Genomic DNA, 17,447 nt, shown 5'->3' with positions numbered 1-17,447 from the left:
CTGCAGTTTACATATATGATAATTTGGAAGTAAATTGGTTATTTTAATCTTACTTTTATCCAAGTGAAATTTTTATATCTCAAGATTTTGATTTTTTTTACAAAATACTTCATATTAGATATACTTTAAATGTTGAAAACATTTTTCAAATATGATAAAGAAAAATTAAATAGTATGAAGAAACAAAATATATGAAAAAGATACATCTTTTTATCAAATTATTCAAATTCTGTACCTTCAGGTTGCTAAGCCATGGCTTTACCATATAAGCTATGCAGACTTGTTAGAAAAATAAAGTTTATATTATCATTTATAGTCATTCTAGCCATAATGCTAAAATTAAAATATTTCATCAACAGCATTGTTTGAATTTTTAGATACCAGCACATGTCAGAGGACCACTTTTTGTAAATAGGATTTTAGTTGTCTTTTGGTGCATAGAATGAAATGACATTGTAAAAATTGATTTTGAATTTGGAAAAAAAAAAAAAATTAAAAGTTCTCTTCAACCGAAACTAGGGATATTAATTTGGGTCTGTCTGTCAGGCTTTGTTTCCGTGCAAAACTGCAACACATGTTAGCGTGTTAGCCTCGAACTTGGTAACAAGATTTAAAACCTTAAAGGCTCGAACAAATTTGATTGTCATGTACATTTGCAGTACTTTATTAGTCCCTACCAGTGAAACTTGGGAGACTTTCGGTTTCCTCAGGCCCCTGTGTCCGTCTTTCTGTCTGTCTGTCCGCCTACTTAGTTTCCTGCACTTTACTCAGCCAATGCTTCAAGGTATGTGGTGAAAGTTGGTATGTAACTTTAGTATGAGTTGCTTCAGATAAAGTTAGAGTTTCAAGGTTTTTTGGTCAAGGTCACTGTTACTATTTTTAACGGAGGCCGATAGGGGACATATTTAGGTGAAATTTGAGAAAGTGATTTTGGAAATCTTTGATCATCATATTTACACATGTTCCTAACTATAAGCTACACAGGGTGTTAACATACTACCTCTTTATGAACAGAGTATTTTTTTAGTTGTTTTTGGAAAATATACAGAGATTTAAGTGAATTTTTCAAAACGCAACAGGTGAGACAAACAAGTAATTGTTCAAAATATTTTTCAATGATGTATACTATGTAACATATATATTCATAAAAGAGTAGATGAATTAATCAGACCCAAAGGCATCTTCCAAAATATAATTGTTGTTCCGTCTCATCAGAATTCAGATGTTATATAGCTAGCTCAATGATATTCTAATTCAAAAGTACATAATCTTTGTAATTTAATAGTCATAATCCAATTGAACATTGATATCAAGGAAACAATTATTTAATAAAACCTTATTGATTTCTTGTGTGAAGCCAAAATCAGTGGTAGACTGCAGCTAATGTGGATTTGATTTTAAGATTTCCAATCACCTAAGGCTTAAACAATGTACAGATCAATGTTTTAGCAACAGCCATGCAATCAGTGGTCTCTTAACACAACTGTCAACATGGTTTAGAAAACATTGCTACATATCAGATTACAAGAACATTCTATAGGCTCCAGGCATACTAAGAAATTGCTTTTTGTAATTTTTGATAGTATTGCCTAGCCTTGCAGACTCTTTGAAGATACAGATCATTGCAAGGATTCACCATTTCATCTGAAGTATTTCTGTTTGTTTCATGCATGAATCATCAATAGTGTAAATAAGTTAATCTATAATAATCATTATTAGGGGGTCGATATGACATGAATAAGGTTGCGTATGATAATTATGATTATGAGCTGGGGTCAATATGACATGAATAAGGCTGCATATGAGGATTATGCTTATGATCCAGGGTCGATATGACATGAATAAGGCTGCATATGATAATCATGATTATGATCTGGGGTCAATATGACATAAATAAGGCTGCACATATGATATAGTAAAACACAGTTATAACGAATCCCAGGGGACCAACTGTATCTGTTCGTTATATTGATAGTTTGTAATATGTTATATTGATAGTTCGTATTACAAATTTTATAATTTTTTCCTAAAAACTTCACTGTATGAAAATATTAAAATAAAATTACAAGCAAGTACAAATTAAAAACGATGCAATTATTTTAAGTCAGTTATAACTTTCTGCTGAAAATTTTTCGCATGAGGCAAGTGTGTACAAAGTACTAAAAGCATCTGACGTAACATTTTGAGACTCCAGAAAACGGCTTATCCCGTGTAAATAATCACTTGCGGTAGCACCACTGATTACGGAATGTTCATCCTCCGTCTCTTTTTTCTCCTTGTCTTCACTGTCCGAAACGTTCATAACGTCTTTTACAACATCTGCATCAGTCATCTCCGTAGTTTTACTGACGAAATCGGTCGCAGTGACCTTTACCCCAGATGCCTCGTTTTCACTAGCTCTCAGTCACTTGATGATAAAGCCATTGCAAAACATACATGTACAGTGTACATACTAAGACATCTAAGAATGAATTAACCACTCGACATATACATCGATAAAACAACTCGCTTTATTCAGAAGTCATCGAAAACACAACTCACCTATTCAATAGCCATACAAATATATACCCTGAAATATGCCCTCGGGCGCCTCTCGGTGACGCGGTGGTGATCACCAGGGCAAGACTTTCCGACTTCGGAAGATTGGTTCGTACTATAGTGTTAAAATAACACAGAATTACAGCCGACGGGCCCGCTAAATTGGTTCGTTATAGACAATATTTTGCTATGTGAAATTCACAATAGAATTACAGAATTGCATAGAAGTAAGAGAGAGAATAGCTGGGGAATCGGAATCAGTTCGCAATATCTATAAAATCGCTATAAGCGTGTTCATACTAAATGTGTTTTACTGTAATTATGATTATGATCTGGGGTCGATATGACATGTATAGTTTGCATATGATAATTATAACTTTAATGATTAAGGGTTGATATGAATAAGGCTGCATATAAATATAAAGTGTTTTTTAGCCATTGTTACTGGCGACATATGTATGTGTAGGTTCAGGTACATCGATGATCATGCCTGGTGCTGCCAATTGTTTCAGGTAACAGACCACTTGTAGAGAGAATTGTTTGAGAACTCTTTGAAGTGTTAAAACTACAGGTCTTCTAAGAGGTAGGGAAGGGACAATTTACCAAATCACTCAGGAAAGTTTCCAAAAATGTCCAAATGATTAATGGGCAGTGACAGCACTGACCCTCAGTTTGACTCTGGTCAACAACTGTGATCAGCAACTGAAGTCTGATTACATTACGATCTGTAGGCCAAAACAATATCCTATTCTTACTGACTACAGTACTAGTGTCCAAAGAAGTCTGTCAGCAGTTCTCTTCAGTCAGAATATCTGCACTGAATAGTTAATGTATCAAATTGAAATACCTAGAAGTACAAACTCAAAAGTAGATTTGACAAAATGATAAATATATATGTGAACTACGAGTTGCCACATGCCATAGTATGTACCCAGAGTATGATAGTTGATACCATAAGGCATTTTTCATTGGCAGTGTGATTAGTGTTAATGTTGACATGGCGAGGAGACATTTTCACAAAAACTTGATAGACAAATGCTTTGATGCATTACGTTTTACTGTACCTATAGGCAGTGAAATATTTGATGTGTTACGGTATGTAGCAGGCTAATGTATATAAACAGCAGTGAAGTTTGGGGAAGCATTTGGATACATCTTGGAGCCATCATTATCCTCTGTCACCAGTGAGAGGCAGCCTTATTTCACCATTTTACTGGTCTTGATGCCCATTTATAAAGAAAGTACTTTGTCAAGACACATTTCATTTATGAGAATCCATATGTCATCACTAATACGGTTATCATGTTTTACATTCCAAAGCCTATATTATCCCATACAGTATAGCCTTTATATAGAAGTGTTATATGCCACTGTCTGCTGCTGCTTATACAATGATATTGGCTACAATAGTACACCTGCTGTGTCATTGAGCTGAAGAATTTTACTTAACATGCAGATTATCAGACTGATATGTTTCAATTGGTCAATTACATAAAATAGGTAGGCTTATCTTCCCGAGATGGACAGCTATCCATTACTCAGTCCTAAGCTTACCCATAACCCCCTTCTTTCATTCAGCTTCCTGCCTTTCTTTTACAACATAAAGAAAGTCCTGTATATCTTTTTTTCAGTTAGATTACTTTATTTAGATTCCCTATTGTTAAAGATGTACTTTATTGTGTATATGACTTCATCAGTTTTCATATGTACGTTCGTATTGGCCCTTAATTTTGAGTCTGATCAGAAAAACAAAATGGACAACAGGTAATTATAAACACAGCAAGATAAGACAAGGTTGCAGTGGAAATTGCCATCATTGAGAAAGCCATGAGGGATTTGGACAGTTTAAATCTGTTATCACTATTTCTCAAATGTACTCTTTTGGATCTATAATTTCATTTGTATATGCAGGTTCTTCCTTGCCCTTTAAGTTATAATTATGCATGTTAAGTTTTGAAACTGATCAGAGAAGAAAATACAGTACGGTCATATTCTGTCAATATAGCATGGCATTTGAAAAGGTTACATTCAGAGGAAAGACAAGAAAAGTAGCGAAATGCTCGAACTAATTACTTAAACATAGTGGGTGCCAAGTTTCCTTTGTGACGTACATGTCTTGCTGCAATTTCATAAGCATTTTCAAACAAACTCCTAGCTTTAGTTAAACAACAGAAATGTTCACTGCAATAAAAGCAACAGTATTGTATCAAATGCAGATGTGACATCAACAGGACTAGTATTGAGTTATAGATAAAGAATCACCTGTTTTATTGTCTCGCCTGCATCCAAGTCACGAAGTGGGTCTGTGGTGTTACTTGTCTGTCAGCAATGCTGATAAAAAAAATGCCTGATATCCTTATAAACATTTCATTTTTTAAAGTTTTGCATCTTGATCCATTGCTCAAGGAGTAGATACCTTCATTCCAACTTTAACCAGACTTTGTATATATAGTTAGATCACATAGACATCTGAATACATACTTTGTTTACGGAATATTGTGAAGAATTTATGGTCCAGAGGCTCTGGAAATAAGGGATGCTGGAAATAGGGACTTTCAAGATTTTGTGTTTAGGTTTTTCAAAAAGGATCAATGTTATTCCAACAAAATATATTCGTGTTGTTGTATGGACATCTCAACACACCCTACAGATTATGTGAATTTTATTTTTTTGTTTGTATTATATATTTAATGTATGTTCAGTTTGTGTTTTATCATGCAATGGTATTAATATTTTTCAAGTTCTATTTTTTTTTTATCAAGGTTTAAATTTTCAGTTTACATCAGGCCTATATGACTGAGGTCAGGTTTATGGAAAGGCATAATAAATTTTTGTTTTTATCAAACACAATGGAAAACTTTTCAGAAATAAACAGCAATAGCTTCAGTAATAGCCAAGGGATTTTCTAAAATTGTACAGCAAATGCCAAACCTGTAAGGAAGACTAGATTATCCACTGTTTATAGGTCTATAAAGTAACAAAGTGACTACAAAACTTCAGACCGATGCAAATGAAATGAGCCTTACAAGTTATTCCTAGCCGACATTTCATCGTGTAACCAGTTTTCATGGCTTATCTTTTTGGGACCAGCAAAGATTGTTCTCTATATAGTTTTCAATATTTTCTGATGTTAAAACCAATGAAGTCACAAATAAGATATTGAAATATATTCAGGATATACTTTTGATTTTAGCATTTAAATTGTTTATACTTAGAAACACATGGACGTAATCTGAGGAGAAACACAGATTAAATGGCATCATATGGGTCCTAGCATGCATTGAAAATCAGCAGAACAAAGAAATATTGTTCTTATTTTGTTGTATCATATCGTGGCAAGTTGCTAGACTATCGTCGTATCGACTATAAATAACAATTAGGTAATTCAGCTTGTTTATTAAGCCTACTGTGTGGCTTCAGTTCTTCCTTCAATATTTGCGGAGTGTGAAAGCGAGTCCTTCTTGTCTTAGCAATGTGACCACGAGCAAACGTAAGTTTCACTTCTACTTCAGATAATTAAATAAAGAAATGATTGAATAGGATTTCTTTTTGCTATAAGTACTATTGTTTGCACTCACGCAGTGTGTACGTCTCACTTTCATTCATTGCGAACTGAAATCAGATATAATATCTAGATACATTTGTTGTATCTTACAACATAAAGAAGAAAAATAGAATAATAAGCCAGTAATAGGTTTGTAAGGATAAAATTGATTTGATATTTTTGCACCTCTTTAACTGCGGACTGAATTGGGCTTATAGGTCATCAAAACAAAACAGCGACTCCTTGCATATACGAGGTTTGTGTCCAAATTTTATGACATCAGAATGCAAACAAAATACCTGGTATGCATGCCCTCTGAGTATTTTACTACTGGTCATTACGCGCGATGTAAACAAAAGACTTGTCTAGTAGATATACTGCTCTACGTGTGTCACCAGGTTATTTCATCACTGGCTACTCAATAATCTCCTTTTAGCAATAAGAACTATCAAGTGAAGGTTTTTTTGTATTGTTTTTGAATTATTACTTTGCTTAAAACTGAGCTATACTGACAAAGTGTGGCAGGCCAAAGGCAAGACATATAAATATATGTACTCCTTGTTTTCCTAATGAGTCAATATTATAAGATAATTACATGATCATTATCTAAACATTGAATTGTCTATTTATTTACTTGCTGCAAAACTTGCTGGTACTGCAGTTTGGTTTGCCTGCAGTTTGAACCATTTGACACTAATATGTACATGTAGTTGCACCATACACTGACTTGTAAAACAGTAATTTCATACATTTTCCTCTTGGGATAACCATTGATGGACATTTTGCATGTCAGCATTCAACTTCTGTGATGTGTTCATATAAAAATTTAGATAAATAAACAAATAAAAAATATTATGGTTGGAAAGATACCATTGGACATGTGCCAATTGCTCTGTTGTGTTTCTGTACACATTGTTTGATTAGTGCATAAAGCTACTCTAAGTGTCAACACAAGATCTTAATAGTCTTTTCCGTATGAAAAAATACACATCAAACTGAAAGGAAAGCAAGAAGTCGTGCAACTTGAAAATATAGACTAGTGTTAATAACTATGTCACGATTTGTGTGGTAGACATCATGAAACAGATAAGTGGAGCCTCAAACAGCATTTTTCTATTACAGGGAATGGAAAACTGATAATCAACAACAGATGGTATAGAACATTGGATCATTGTAAGTACAACTGGTTTATATTAAGATATTTCTGTAACATATTTACATCACTTAAGGATTTCAGCTACTGGCATCTATCAGAGTAATGCTCCAGATGTATATCATAACTGAGAGTGTCATTGTAAATTTCTAATTCCATTTGAAAGGGTTGACAAAGGTCTACCATGGTGTTGTCAAAACAAAAAAACACTGGATTAGTGTATAGCACTTACACTGGTATGGATGTCTGTAGACTTAGTGTAGCACTTACACTGGTATGGATGTCTATAGACTTAGTGTAGCAGTTACACTAGAACAGATGTTTGTAGACCTAGTGTAGCACTTACACTAGAACAGATGTCAGTAGACTTAGTGTAGCACTTACACTAGTACAAATGTCTATAGACCTTGTGTAGCACTTACACTAGAACAGATGTCTGTAGACTTAGTGTAGCACTTACACTAGAACAGATGTCAGTAGACCTAGTGTAGCACTTCCCACACCGAAATAAAGTACAAAAAAAGTATGGGAAAAAAGTACTAAAAAAGCATAGAAAAAGTATGCTTTTTTTGACTCAATTTGGAACCGATATTCCAACACGGTTCCAAATTGAGTCAAAAAAAGTACTAAAGTACAAAAAAAGTCTAACAAAAGTATACCTTTAGTACATTTTATTGTTTTCATTAAGTACAGAAAAAGCACAAATATAGTACAGAAAAAGTACATTAAAAGTACAATAATAGTATAAAGTGCACAGGGCCAAATTGATGGTGTACTTTTTTTGTGCTTTTATACTTTTTTAGTACTTTTACAGGTAAGTCCATAAAGTACAAAAAAAGTACAAAAGTACAAAAAAAGTATGAAAATGGTACAGAAAAAGCAGGAAATTAGTACTGAAAAAGTAGGAAAAAAGTACCAATAAGGTAGGAAATTAGTACTGAAAAAGTAGTGGAAAAGTAGGAAAAAAGTACTAGAAAAGTAGGAAAATAGTACTAAAAAAGTAGGAAATTTGTACTGAAAAAGTATCAAAAAAGTAGGGAAATGGTATTGAAAAGAAGGAAATTAGGACTGAAAAAGTAGGAAAAAAGTACCAATAAGGTAGGAAATTAGTACTGAAAAAGTAGTGTAAAAGTAGGAAAAAAGTACTAGAAAAGTAGGAAAATAGTACTAAAAAAGTAGGAAATTTGTACTGAAAAAGTATAAAAAAAGTACTGAAAAAGTAGGAAAAAATTACCAAAAAAAGGGACTTAATTTAATGGTGTAGGAAATTAGTTCTGAAAATATAGGAGATAAGCTTAAATGAGAATACTGCATGCTTAAACAATACATACATCAGTCCCATTCCTAAGAGAAATGCACAATTGTATCAAGTGAAAACAAACATTGAAATACAAGATTAGTTATCCAATCACAATTCCACTGAGTATAATTTCATGCCATAGCAAAGTCTTGATCTAATAAGCTCGAAATTTGTTTAAGGGTGAGGTTAAGGATTTACAGATGGACATCTATGTATAAGGGCAATAACTTTTGATAAATTATTCTAATATTTTTTTCAAGCAGGAAAACACAATTTTATATCATGTGTATGTAGGAGATCCAGACAAAAAAAATATACTATTCTAAATAAAAAGGGCAATAACATTTGTAAAAATTGTCGAATCATAATTCCTCTTGAGGAAACACAACAAAAAAATGTAAATAAAAAACAATGCATAAATGCATACTGAATACAATGAAGTATGGTATATGCATAATGTTGCTTGCTTAAACTGGTCAAATCCAAGTAAGTGTGAATTCGAAAAATAAAATGTCTGATTCTCTTCATTCCTTTTTTGCTTTATGCGAATCAGTGCCCTCAATTCGGACCACAATGCAATATCTTCAAGCTTTCGGTCACTTCAGAATGTACTGCATAATCTGTTGGAAGAAAGAGAAAATTTTAAGATATTTTTTATATCAAAACTTAGAATAATTGTGAAGATTTGTTCAATATAAAAATGTAGATAATTTTCCTTATATATGCACCTGATCACTTTACTGTCATTTATTACATGCATGTCTGCTTGGAAGTCTTTTTATCAAAAAAAGCTAGCCACAGGTATACAAGTTTAAAGCTACAACATAAAACTTTTAATTATAAGGATAAGTACTTTAATAAAAATCAAGCTACTCCAGAATTCTCTGACAGTTTGTTTCATCTTAAATTATGCAACTAACTATCAAAATACTCCAAAACACAGATTTTTTTTTATTCAATCATTTCTTGAGATCATTTTTTTGTGAATTGATCATGATCATGACATACAACAAATTTTCAATGGATTTTATTGACTTCGTTTTTGAAAGTATTTTCTTCAAATTCCATATACTATAGTAGACAATTATTAGCTCATTTACCGATATTTTTACATATATTCCCTAAAATAGATATACACATGTTGCCCAAAATGTGACGTTACTTTCGTTCTTAGGCTATATTCTAACTTAAAAATGTCATTGCTATTTTTTTAAAATTTTATGCAATATCTCTTGAAATCAACTACAAAAAATTCTGTAAATATAATCAGATGAATAAGCAAATAATTCTTTACATGTAAGTGAAATTTCAATAAATTCCATTGAAAAACGAAGTCATAAAAATTAAAAGATATTACGAATTTACCGTTACGTGACAGATAAAAATGCAATATAACTACGTCGAAGTTCGTCAATAAAGAAATAAAATTCTTCTTGTTCTCAATATTTGGGTGCTATCAATCAGGATGCTTATAAAATCCCAGGCGTATGGTAGCATAAATCTGTAAATTGAATACTTACGATTGAAACACACGTGGATCTAGCAGTTCTTTGTTAATTAAACTCGGGCCGTGTAAACTGTAATCGGTGATGAATTCATTATGAAAACCCTGAAACACGAAGTAATCAAGTATTAATACTAACATGTGTATGCCCCTATTCACCTATATAATGTGAAACGATGTAGGAACGTGCAGAAGACGAAATAGATTTAAATAATAAAATTGTAAACTTACCTGGTCGCGATATCTGTGATATTTTCGGGTGAAAATGAGCATTTGTCGCCAAAAACAACAAGAAAGCTGATATTCTTTGGCCACTTACTGACAGATAGTCGATCTTCTTCAGTTAGGCAAGAAAATGAATTTCGTTTTTAGGCTATTCTATATCAAAATCGTGTTTGTTTATGTTTCTTCCGTTGATAAACATCCGGTGAAATTCAAACATGGCTATCAGACTTCCCGCTAAAATCTCGCTGTTTGTTGCGGTGCATCATGGGATAAAAAAAAAGTTTTGTCGGAGATCTATTGTATCGATTTCATTCTTTTATTACTTGTTTTTTTTATATTCTACTTCCTTAACCTCTATTGTTTCATACTTTTGGTATTACTACTTCAGCATTTAAAGCTTGCACATTGCACAAAATGATCGCACGAAGCGAACTCGTCAAATCTCGGTAGATTCCGTAAACCGAAGTAAACAAACGAGATCACGGCCCCGAGGTCATAGGTGAACCGACCGATGGCAATCTGACACAGGTATAAGCCTCGTCAGTACCTGTTATGTAATCCGGATGTTTTGTTTAAATGAGGGTAGGCACCTGTGATCTGATCGTAGTGAAAGGCAGTCAAGCTTGACAATATAAATTGTTATAATTAACGCCGCGGGCATAAGACTTAGTCTAAGAGGGGCAATATGTGTACAGGTGAGACGGGAGGTACACAGGTAACTCCAATAAACAATAAAGCTAGGAGGTATGATTTGCCATTACAGTCGACTGTCGCTTATATTAATTAACACCACGGGTGAAATTAACTTTCGGTACATCGTTAAGCATATATCCTGATCGCTTTGTTAGCTTAACACACAGGTTTCAAGATTTAGTTTAAAACAGTTGAAATATTTTTGATCGATCTTGGTGTTGCAGTTATTCAAGCCGTCTACTATATCAATTAAAATATTTATGATAGATCTTGGTATTGATCTTGATTTCTGTATACAATAGAGTATTTTATTTGTACACACAACACTCCTACGAGATCATTCTACAACAGATTAGAGTACAGCTACATTGTGTCGTTGTCCGAATTATCGTACGATCTTGCTAAATAAATATCAGACAAATTAAAGTTTTCTTTTTGTGTTCACTTTCACCATTTCAATGAATGCGATGTAATTCTGATTTAAATACCGGAATATTGTTCCTTGATCATGCCTGTTTGTTGTCAGTCAAGCCATATCGAGATCGAGATCATCACAGCGCTTGACTTCAATATACGTTTTACAAAGAAGCGTCCGAGTGACTATATCAGTATTACACATGTTTATATGAGTATATCGGTGAATATTTTGACAGAACACGACGTGATTTCGGGTGCAATTATCAGATGTAATCTTAAAACCACGTATATCCAGCAAGTATATGATATGCAGACAAAGAGCAGGTGATTTTAATTTCATTTGAATGAATTAAAAGCGTATTACAGGCACGGGCACATGTGTGTTCGTAGAGTGATCCCCGATCTGGTAGAGGTTAACGTTTGGATAAACGAAATGTTTTAAACTCCGTTAAAGAGTTTATAATTAAAGCCAAAATACTGTAACTTCAAAGAACGATCTGGAACAAAATTTTTATAGAGCTAAGTTTTGACGTTCGTCACATGAACGTATAGTAACATTCATCAATGTGAAGTTTATTACTTCTGAGATGCATATGGAAATACAAACGAAAAGTGACAAAGAAATCACCGTTAAAATGTGTGAACCTTACTAACAAAGTACATTGAAGTGAAATACTTATGATAATAATTGTTGAATTTTAATTATTTTTAGATAAATTTCTGTGGTACTGATCAAAGTATGAAAAGTATTTTTTAGAACATAAAAAAGACCAAAAAAAAAACAACAAAAAACGAGATCAAAAACATTTAATATTACCAAATGATAATTTTCTGTATCTTATTTGATAGATATTTGTTGTGGTTAATCCTGGGTATTATTTTTTTAGTCTTAGATTTGTAGTCGACTGAAAAAGTCAGATTTAATTTTGAAAATATTAATATGCTATAACCCCTCGCAATGTCTGAAAATATTCTAAGTCCATAATAAGTACAAAAAAAGCACAATGGCATTAGCTGAAAAATTCTAAGTCCCAAAAAAGTAGGAAAAAAGTACATCCATATTTTCACAATCTTTCAAAAAAATTCTAAGTCAGATTTTAGCACAAAAAAAGTACTCTGAAAAATTTCAGAGTCCAAATAAAGTACAGAAAAAGTACCCTGAAAAATGTCAAAGTCCAGAATAAGTACAAAAAAAGTACTCTGAAAAATTTCAGAGTCCAAATAAAGTACAGAAAAAGTACCCTGAAAAGTTTCTAAGTCCAGAAAAGTACAAAAAAAGTACTCTGAGAAATTTCAGAGTCCAAATTTAGTACAGAAAAAGTACTCTGAAAAATTTCTAAGTCCAGAAAAGTACAAAAAAAGTATACTTTTTTGGTACTTTTTCAAAAAAGTAGGAAAAAGTGTATACTTAAAGTAGCATAAAAGTATACTTTAGTGTGCTTTATTTCGGTATGGGTTACACTAGTACAAATGTCTATAGACCTTGTGTAGCACTTACACTAGTACAGATGTCAGTAGACTTAGTGTAGCACTTACACTAGAACAGATGTCAGTAGACCTAGTGTAGCACTTACACTAGAACAGATGTCTGTAGACCTTGTGTAGCACTTACACTAGAACAGATGTCAGTAGACTTAGTGTAGCACTTACACTAGTACAGATGTATGTAGACCTAGTGTAGCACTTACACTAGTACAGATGTCAGTAGACTTAGTGTAGCACTTACACTGGTATGGATGTCTATAGACTTAGTGTAGCACTTACACTAGAACAGATGTCTATAGACTTAGTGTAGCACTTACACTAGAACAGATGTCAGTAGACCTTGTGTAGCACTTACACTAGAACAGATGTCAGTAGACTTAGTGTAGCACTTACACTAGTACAGATGTCAGTAGACTTAGTGTAGCACTTACACTAGAACAGATGTCTGTAGACCTAGTGTAGCACTTACACTAGTACAGATGTCTGTAGACTTAGTGTAGCACTTACACTAGTACAGATGTATGTAGACCTAGTGTAGCACTTACACTAGTACAGATGTCTGTAGACCTAGTGTAGCACTTACACTAGAACAGATGTATGTAGACCTAGTGTAGCACTTACACTAGAAAAGATGTCTATAGACTTAGTGTAGCACTTACACTAGAAAAGATGTCTATAGACTTAGTGTAGCACTTACACTTGAACAGATGTCTGTAGACCTAGTGTAGCACTTACACTAGTACAGATGTCTGCTGACCGTTTGCCATAGACATCAGCATAATCTAAATATGCCGAAATGATCCTTATGTAATCTGTAATCAGGGTTGTTTTATGTAAATCAGTGACAAAAAGTGGGCCAAGGGCATATACATAGTTAATCAACTTGGTAAGGCATAAAAAGTACATGTAATTAGACATTAATATCCTGTATACTTTGATATTTCTCCTGTGTTCGGGTTATATTGCTCTATTACTGCAGCTTGACTGTGTCCTTAGTCACCAATTTAACACATTACTACATAAAGCCGATCAACAGTTTCATGCCAGATATCATGGATTACTAATGTACTACTTGTTCACACAATTATGGTTAAAGGTTAAAGGGAGAGTCAACTTTTGATCATGAATGGGATTATAAAGATCATTCAGGATTCATGCAATAAGTTTCAAATTATCAAACATTACAACCTAGCTTTCACATTTATGGAATATTTAACTTTGTTGCCACTATCTTACTAGTTGGTATAGGTATAGTTTCCAGAAGATGATGAATTGAAGGTATGCTCTCACCATGTTTTCCAGATGATAATGAAGGTACTATGACCACTTTGTGCATTCTTACATAATAAACTTTTACCTTATATAAGCTCCCATAGAGTTTAATGCCAGTCAAGGTTTTTGAATAACTAATGAAACTGCTACAAACAAGTAGGTTTCTATACATCTTTTGAGGTTAATATCAAATTTTCAGGCAAATTATCTGCCATTAACTTTCCATCTGAGGTAGTTGATTGGACTAATTGCGGGATAAAAGTCATCATGTCCAATCATTTCCCTCGTCCCATCCCCCAATATTCCATGCAAACTTACTTGATTGGTGATATATAAAATTGTTTAACCAATCAACCATCTTATTAATAATACAAAAATAGGTAATACATTTTATTACCAGTACTAATTTCTTGCAAAAATCACAGTTTTAGCTATTATTCATTCTGAGTGGACTGGTGGCATATTTCTGTAAAATTCTTGTTAAAAGCAAGCAATAAATTATCTTGTCCTACGTTACATTCACGGGAGTAGAATGTGTTGAAAACATCCAATGATTTCTTGTAGAGTTCTTAGTTCATACATCATTAATACTGTGTTTAAAACTTCAATTGACTTCTAATGGACCGAAGGGTTTAGAGTGAGTATTTGGCCCATATAGATTGCAAATTTGCAAATTACCTTGAACGACATTGAAGGTCGCACAGACAAAAGGTGTTAAAGTTTTAAATAATATTTTCATATAAACAACAATGACTGTTTGGTTTAGAGCTTGGCATATGATGAAGACCTATGAGTTTAGAAACTTAGGCCTTGTGTAAAATTAGTCTGTAGCTTGGTAATTCATGGCCATGGGATAAAAGGCTGTCGTGTCCTTGGGGTAGATATTCACACAATTGTGCATTGCTCTGATTACATTTATTTGTTTTAGTAGATCAATATTATATATATTGCTGGGAGATGGAAGAGAGGGATTGTAAATAGATATATGTGTTAATATCATGTAGGTAGAACTGCCATTTATCAGCTGAGTAATTTTTATTGCAAAAGTCCTGTTTTTGCATTTCATTACTGCCATAAATGTCACAGTTCCACTTCATTAATCAATTATTTAACAACTCAAAACCATTAAAGTTGCAATGTCATGTTTCATGTACAAACCATTCAGGCAATATTGTTTAATTTTTACCACCGTTGTAACACAAGTTGAAACGGCTGAGGTTGACAAGTTCCCACGGATGTCCCTGATGTACCTTCGTTCAGTCAGTCGGTTCAGTCAGTCGGTACATACGCTAGTTGACGGTACCCAACTTCAGGCTCATCCCCTGATCTTTTATTAGACAATAAATACAAGTTCCAGTCCTCAGTTATATATATGTATTCAAGTCGATGGTTGGAGAACTGAGTTTCGTGCTTGTTCCTGATTGGCTTCTGAATTAATGCTCCAGGTGTTCTTGTATGTGCCACAATTGTCTGTAATTTGATAACTGACGTGTGTGCACGAAGTAAACTATCAATTTTTTCAAAACACAGCTGATTGCTGCTATTTATAGACTTTTCAAAACTCTTCTTTCTTAAACATGTTTCAAAAACTGTTGTCAGTCCTCTTTAAACTGAACTCATTGATTTTGAATGTTCCGCTGCAACTGTATATATAATACAGGTCAATGTCAAGGATATAGGATATATGTATCGGCAAAACAAGTATGTTTGCGTTGTCAAGTAAATATAAAGGGCCAAGCATAATATAATGTTGTTTCCATTTTTCAACAAATTTGGGTTGCTGAAAACCGAAGTAACAGTTCTGTCAATCATACAATTTTGCCGTTCTTTTGGCTTTCACATATCAGTCCTTTCATTGATAATCAAGGACGAACATGTTCCTTTTTCTGGCTTTTGTAACAATCACTTTGTGAATGTATTTTCTATTGATCATGCGAAAGAGACCATCTGTTCCATCTGTTCTGGTTGTATTGGTTTAATGTTTTTGTTTTTGTTTTTGTTTTTTGTTTGTTTTTTTTTCTATAGAACCATGCACTTCTCAGACTTTTCCAAGTCTTTGTACCTGAACTTTATAAATTACCGATATTCCATCGGTTATTAGAGTATCACACATCACAATTCAGAATCTCATTAAGGCAAAACTTATATGTTCAATGAAATATTGATAGCATTAACTTCTTTTAATTAATTTAATTTCCTTTGATTATTAAAATATTTGTCACCAGTTAACAGAGTGCTTTAAATGTTCATGACCTACTCAAGTGCACGGTCAGCATGACGTACATCTGTACCATGCATGAAAGATTAAACTAATTCCTTTTTTCAAATATCAAACTGTGGTCAAGTATTATGAAAATAAGAACAAGATATTTCTGATGTTGCTGATTTCATGTTATATTTTGAATGAATTTGATATTTGCAAAGTGTTCTTCCCGTTCTGGCAACACAAGTGTACAGGAAATGATATCGCCACGACTTGGATATGTTTCATAATACAATGTATTGAACTAAACCTTCATATTTTGCTGAATTATAAACATTGAAACAGCATTGTTAATGATGGCTGTCATTTTTTTCAGAATTTTTAATGATACAGTATTTTATGAAGACATTTAAACATTGTCATCTTATCGAACACAAACAGAGTAATATATTAAACGGGAAACCATTCAATTTTCTTTTTATTGCATTTTATATACTTAAAAACAATTTAAAAACATGGAAAAATTAATAGTGTCAAGAAGTGCGGGAATCAGTAACATAATTCATGATGTCATAGCTCTTTGTGACATTACTCCACATCAACTTGACAGCGCCATGTTGAAAGGACTTTTGCTTCAATTGGAAAAATCAGCAAGTTTCAATGAGGTGAATACAAAGGCTCGTTCTGATTGGTCAGAAAAGAAAAACTTATATTTTCACTGCCTACAGCTGCAATGAAAATTTAAGTTTTATTTTAAACTAATTTTTTTGATTTGTAGAAAGTGTAGAACTATCATCGGTTTTGATATCATTGAGCCGTGGTAATTAGTACACCCTCTCCTGCGGTGCCGGATCATTGATTTATTAGTTAGTTGCATTACCAGCTTGTTATATTAATTAGATAATTTCATTTAGAGCTTTCATTTCTAGCTGTTAAGCTTTGTTGAACTATTGCATTAGTGTATTTTCTCTCATAACCTATACCTGCAAAATGTATTTGAGAACATGTGTACTGGCTGTAGTATTCCAGAGCTGGAAGCCATACATTAATTAAGACTGTTCATTGGATGATAGCAAGGATATGATGGTAGAATGTACACAAAGTGACTTTGTT

The 17,447-nt window shown here is 33.1% G+C and overlaps 1 protein-coding gene across 2 annotated transcripts in view; it reads left to right on the top strand.

Moving 5' to 3' along the window:
- LOC117325276 (neurocalcin homolog) overlaps positions 1-17,447 on the top strand; it is a 70,184-nt gene that overhangs the window by 18,619 nt on the left and 34,118 nt on the right. Inside the window, exon 2 of one of the 2 annotated variants that reach the window (XM_033881387.1) lies at positions 7,205-7,255. The exons of the other annotated variant lie outside the window; for it this stretch is intronic. The gene's annotated coding sequence lies outside the window, so the exon portion shown is untranslated. The remainder of the gene's footprint in view (positions 1-7,204; positions 7,256-17,447) is intronic. 2 annotated transcript variants of the gene reach the window in all.

The sequence above is a fragment of the Pecten maximus genome, chromosome 4 (genome assembly GCF_902652985.1).
Source record: "Pecten maximus chromosome 4, xPecMax1.1, whole genome shotgun sequence".
Lineage (NCBI taxonomy): Eukaryota > Metazoa > Mollusca > Bivalvia > Pectinida > Pectinidae > Pecten > Pecten maximus.
Note: the sequence above shows the minus strand (reverse complement) of the source record. Positions and strands in the feature narration are given on the sequence as shown.